Source organism: Nannospalax galili, unplaced genomic scaffold, assembly GCF_000622305.1.
Source record: "Nannospalax galili isolate Female #2095 unplaced genomic scaffold, S.galili_v1.0 scaffold132, whole genome shotgun sequence".
Taxonomy (NCBI): Eukaryota; Metazoa; Chordata; class Mammalia; order Rodentia; family Spalacidae; genus Nannospalax; species Nannospalax galili.
Window position 1 is genome coordinate 2346569 of NW_008332644.1, and position 6103 is coordinate 2352671.

Sequence of the window (6103 nt, forward strand, 5' to 3'; positions counted from 1 at the left end):
GCAGTATTCCTCCATGGCCTGTGCTCCAGCTCCTGCCTCCAAGTTCCTGCCCTGAGTTCCTACCTTGGGCTCCCTGATGAACTACAACCTGGGAGATGTAAGCTGAATAAACCCTTTCCTCCCCAGGTTGGTAGTGGTCAGAGTATTTTGTCACAGCAATGAAGAACAAACTAGGACAGCCTGGAACTTGTAATTCAGGATGGTCTTGAATTTACAGAGGTCCTCCTCCTACTAAAGGCTGGGATTAAAGGCAAGGGCCACCATGCCCTGCTCCTCTCCCATGTTTTGTTTTCTTTTTTTTTTTTTTACTTTTATCTGCGTTTATTTTATGCTCAATTTATTCCCATGCCATAAGTTTTGTTTCTTCAGTTTCTTCTGGGATATCTTTTTCTTTTGTGCAACTTCTTCAGGCTTAGGAACAATTTGTTCCTTTTCAGTGAGGATCATTTCTATATGGCAGGGGAGCTCATGTATGGGTTACTGCGACCATGAGCTCTGTAAGTTCTGTGGCACATCTTGGGTGATTTGTTCACCTGGATATGCTCAATGACCAGAGAGTCTACATCTAAACCCTTAAGTTCAGCATTACTTTCTGCATTTTTAAGCATGTGCAGCAAAAATTCAGCACTCTTTTTGGTCCACTGTGCTGGTCAGCTTTAGTGTCAACTTGACACACCTGGGTTGAGGGAACCTCAATTGGGAAATTGCCTCTATGGCGCTGGCGTGTGTCCATGTCTGAGAGCGATTTTGTTGATGAGTGATGTGGGAGAGCCCAGCCGACTGTGGCTGGTGCCACCCCTGGGCAGGTGGGCCTGTGTTGCATAAGAAAGCAGACTGAGCAGGGGCCAGGGGAGCAAGTCAGTAAGCAGCGTTCCTCCATGGCCTGTGCTCCAGCTCCTGCTTCCAGGTTCCTGCCCCGAGTTCCTATCTTGGGCTCCCTGATGAACTACAACCTGGGAGATGTAAGCTGAATAAACCCTTTCCTTCCCAAGTTGGTAGTGGTCAGAGTGTTTTGTCACAGCAATGAAGAAATAAACCAGGACAGCCACTGACCTTGTGTCCAGCCCCACTGTTTGGCCAGGGCACACCTACCAACTCCACCATTATAATGCCAGAATGGCACACACTGCTTCTTTAAAGTGACATCTTTCAGATAATTGGTGGCTTTTCGGATATGCATACCCTGGATGGCCTGGGCAGTTTCACATGTGTTCTTAAAGTGACTACGAAGGTTCGAACCTCTTGATGTGCATGATTTTGTAGGGTTTTCTGGGTCAAGAGAGTAATGAAACATTTTCACAGGTCACCTTGAGCGGCTTACAGGAAGAGCCCATGTTATTTTTTAAGCCAATCCCAGCATTGTATTTCATCTGCACAGCATTAGGAATGTATGTTTGAGGCTGGAGTGATGGCTCAGTGGTTAAGAACACTGGCTGCTCTCGCAGAGGACCTAGGTTAGAGGCCCAGCACACACATGGTGGCTGACAGCTGTCCCTAACTCCAGGTCCAGGGGATCTCATGCTCTCTTCTGGCCTCTCTGAGCATTGCATGACATGGGTGCACTTACATACATGCAGGCAAAACACTCATATATGTAAAAAAAGAAAAAAAAATTAAAGAATGTAAAAGAATATATCTCTGGAGCTGGAGAGAGTGCTCAGCAGTTAGGAGCACTGGTTGTTGTTTTCAGTTCCTAGCACCCACATGGCAGATAACAACCATCCTAACTCCAGTTTTCGGGGATCTGATGCCCTCTTCTGACCTCTGTGAGCACTGCGTGACACAGATACACTTACATACATGCATAACACTCATACACATAAAATAAAAATTTTAAAAATTATCTATAAAAGATAAAGGTTTTTAATAATTTACATTTTTTTTTTTGAGACTGGGTCTCTCTGCAGCCCCAGCTGGCCTGGAACTCACTACATAGACCAGGTTGGCCTTGAACTCATAGAGATCCGCCTGCCTCTGCCTTCCAAGTGCTGGGACTAAAGGCATGTGCCACCATGCCCAGTGATAATTTACATTTTAATTAAAATTTCTGAGTATTATCAAGCATCAAATCAATAAATTTCTGATCTGAATGCCATGTTTTATTGCGATATAGCTTATATACCATAAAATTTATCCTTTTAAATTAATTCCTATAGACAGCAAGATGGTTCAGCAGGTAAAGGCACTTGATGCCAAGGCTGACCACCTGAGCTCAACACCAAGGACCCACATGGTGGAAGGAGAGAACTGACTCCCAAAAGTTTGATCTCCATTGTGCTCACCCATAAGTAAATAAATGTAACAAAAATCAAAAGTATTTAGGATGTTCACAAAGCTGTACAACATCACCTATCTAATTCTGTTCCTTCAGAAAGAAACTCTGTACATACTAATATCCATTTCTATTTTCCACCTTGCCCCTGCCAATCACCAAGGCTCTATTTCTGTGAACCTACCTATATCTGGATATTTCCTTTAATAGAATTACACTGTTAATGGCTTAAATCTGAAATAATGCCCACAGGCTCATAGTTTCAGTTTTTATTCATGTGTATGAGTGTTTGCCTACATATATGTAAGTACACATGTGCCTAGTGCCCCAGGAGGCCAGAAGACGGCGTAGGATCCTCTGAAACTGGAGTTACAGACAGTTGTTAGCAGCCATGTAGGGGGTGGGAAACCAAACCCTGGTCGTCTGAAAGAGCATCCAGTGCTCCTAACCACAGGGCCATCTCTCCAGTCACCAGGTTCCACATGCCTTGCTGGGTACAGTAACCTCACTTGGTAATTTTCTTTTAGGGCCTGGAATATGTTATTCCATTCTCTCTTGGCCTGAACTTTAGGCAGTGTGACGATCACATGTTTTGGTGGTCATGATCTTTAAAAAGATCATTTCCAGGCTGGAGAGATGGCTCAGCAGTTAAGAACACTGACTGTTCTTGCAGAAGACCCGGGTTGAAATCCCAGAACCTACATGGCAGCTAACAACTGTCCGTAACTCCAGTTCCAGGGGATCTGACAGCCTCTTCTGTCCTCTGTGGGCACTGCAAGACACAAGTACACTTACCTACATGCAGGCATAACACTCATACACATAAAAAATAAAAATAATAAATAAAATATTTAAAAAGATCATTTCCTGTGAATTCTTTTTCAGATAGTTCATCCATTTTAATTCTTTGGAATCCTTTGCTAAAGAGTTCCAATCCTTGCTAGGCGTGGTGGCACACAACTTTAATTGCAGCACTTGGGAGGTAGGCACAGGAGGATCTCTGTGAGTTGAAGACCAGCCTGGTCTACGTAGTGAGTTCCAGGACAGCTGGGACTATGGGGAGACTGTGTCTCAAAATGACAAAAAAAAAAAAAAAAAAAAAAAAGAAGTTCTGGTCTTTGAAGGGCATCACATTTGTTTCTCCGTTGTCTTGAGTTCCTCCATATGTCTTTGTGTATCTGATGGGTCAGCTGTCCACCCTTTAATTTGGATGGCCTTTTTAATAATTTCCAAAATTTGGTTGTGTGTGTGCACGTCTGCATGCCCACATGCACGTGGGCACACATGCCACAGCACACATATGGAGTCAGTCAGAGGACAACTGTCAAGAGTCAGCTCTCTCCTCCTGTCGCGGGTTCTGGAGATCAAACTCAGGTCACCAGGCTTATGAAGCAAGCATTGTTACCCACTGAGTCATCTCAAGGGCCTTAGAATGTTCTTCTTATTAAGCGGCTTTCTTGTGGAGCTGTGCCTTGGGCTATCAGTTTATTATGCAATGTCTGGAGAGAGAAAGACTATAGTTTTTGTTTTGTTTTTGTGGTGGTTTGGGGTTTATGATTAGGAAGTTTGGACACAGCAGATTCTATATCAAAGCTGGGAAGATTCACTCTTTATAGGTGAGGTAAGAATAGGAACACACAGTTTTGAAGGTGTGGTGTAGAGAGCAGAGTCGGGGGAGCACACTGTGTGCCATGTCCACAATGGGAGTGGTGGCCCTAGCCAGGCGATGAGGCTTTCCAGGGTACTGCTGATGCTGGCCACTGCTTGCATGGGTCCTCTGACCAGTGGTGTGGAGCAGGGTGCTTGATGGGAAGAGCTAGAGGCAGGAGCCACAGCACTCCCTCAGTGGGGCATGGTCAGACAAGGTGCAGGCAGAGGCAGGTGACAGGAACGTGCTGGTAGAAATTGTGCCGTTCCTCCTTACTGTGCCCATTCGAGAGCCAGAACTCCCCAGCCATGTGCACATGGCACAGGAGGACAGGTCGGGCTTCCCCAACCCTTTCAGCTGTAGTGCTCATCAGAAGAGAAGGAACCACGAAAACTCCTAAGGCTCCCTTAGCTGTACACATCCAGGGGCCGAGTAACAGCAAGGGCTCCTCGAACCTTGATTTCCTTCCCTGGATGAGCCCATGGTGTGAAAGCAAGAACAGCAAGCACCAGGCGGTTTCTTTCCAGGCATCTTCAGGTGTGGGGTTTGAGGATGGGGTGACAGCCAGAGTACAGCTTTGCTCCATGCCTCCACATGCCCAGCTCTTCCCTGGGCTGTTAATGGCAGGCACCTGTGGGTAACTGTTGGGAAGAGAGCAGCCAACTGCCGGTAACTTTCAGTTCAGGCGCTGGTGAATCTGTACCATGGGCCACGCCCCTGATCTTGGGGCAAGCTTCACAACTTCACAGTTCTGAGGACCAGTGCCCTCTACTCTTCTGCATGTAGCAATCCTTGTCCCCAACAGTGCAAGGCACATGATAAGTCTGAATCAGTCACTTTACTCAGCCACGTTTGACTTAGGAGCAGGACCCACAAGACCAGCGCTGGGGAAGGTCTTGGGTGTTTTGTTTTAAACTGAATTTTTGCAATCTTTATACAATATAGTTTTTTACATTTTTATTTTATGAGTATTCTGCCTGCATGTATGTTAAAATGTGCATGCAGTGCCTGCGGAAACCAGAAGGGGGCATTGGGTCCCCTGGAGCTGGAGTTACCAATGGTAATTAGCTGCCATGTGGGTTCTGGGAACAGAACCTGGGTCCTAACTGCTGAGCCATCTGTCCAGCTCTTACTTTCTCTTTTTTGAGACAGGGTTTCCCTGTAGCACCAGATGCCCTGGAACTCACTATGTAGACCAGGCTGGCCTAGAACTCACAAAGATCCACATGCCTCTGCCTCCCAAGTGCTGGGACTAAAGGTGTGTGCCACCATGCCCAGCTCCAGCTCTAATTTCTTTCTTTTTTAATTTTTATTTATTTATTTATTTTGGTCTTTTTGAAACAGGGTCTCCCTGTAGCCCCAGCTGTCCTGGAACTCACTATGTAGACCAGGCTGGCCTTGAACTCACAAAGATCCGCCTGCTTCTGCCTCCCGAGTGCTGGGATTAAAGGCGTGTGCCACCAAGCCCGGCAACTTCTTTTTTAAAAAAATATTATTTTATGTGTATGAGTATATTGCCTGCATGTATGTAAGTGCACCTCTGTCATGCAGTGCCCACAGAGGACAGAGAGGGTGTTGGATCCCCCTGGAACTGGAATTACAGACGGCTGTCACCACATGGGTGCTGGGACTCGAACCTGGTCCTCTGCAAGAGCAGTCAGTGCTCTTAACTGCTGAGCTAGCTCCAGCTCCCAGCTCCAATTTCTATACAATATTATACAATATAGTTTGATGGCATTTAGATTGGCTCCCTCCCCCCACCTCCCCCCACTGCCTCCTGCCCAATTTAATGACCTCTTAAATATATATATGAATGATATGGCCTATAGAATACCCCCAGATTCAGACAATAGGTTCCTTTTCAAGATGGCTCCCGACTATAGTCTACTCCTTGAGGAATTCATGGGAAAAAATTAAATTCTTTCCCAAAGCAGGGCTCGCAGGCACGGCTCAAGCTGCTGATCATTGGTGTCTGCCTGTGAAGCTTTCTCTTCTAACCCCTAAAACACTCTACAATTTGGAAACTTAGGAATTTCTAAAGTTTTCCAACGAAAGTTGACCTTGGTAACTGAAACCGCAGAAAATGAAACCATAGTAAGGGACGTTAGAACGTGTGCATGTCATATGCAACACAAATAAATTCTGAAAAAAAACACTCAAAACTACCTAAGCTGACCTAGTAA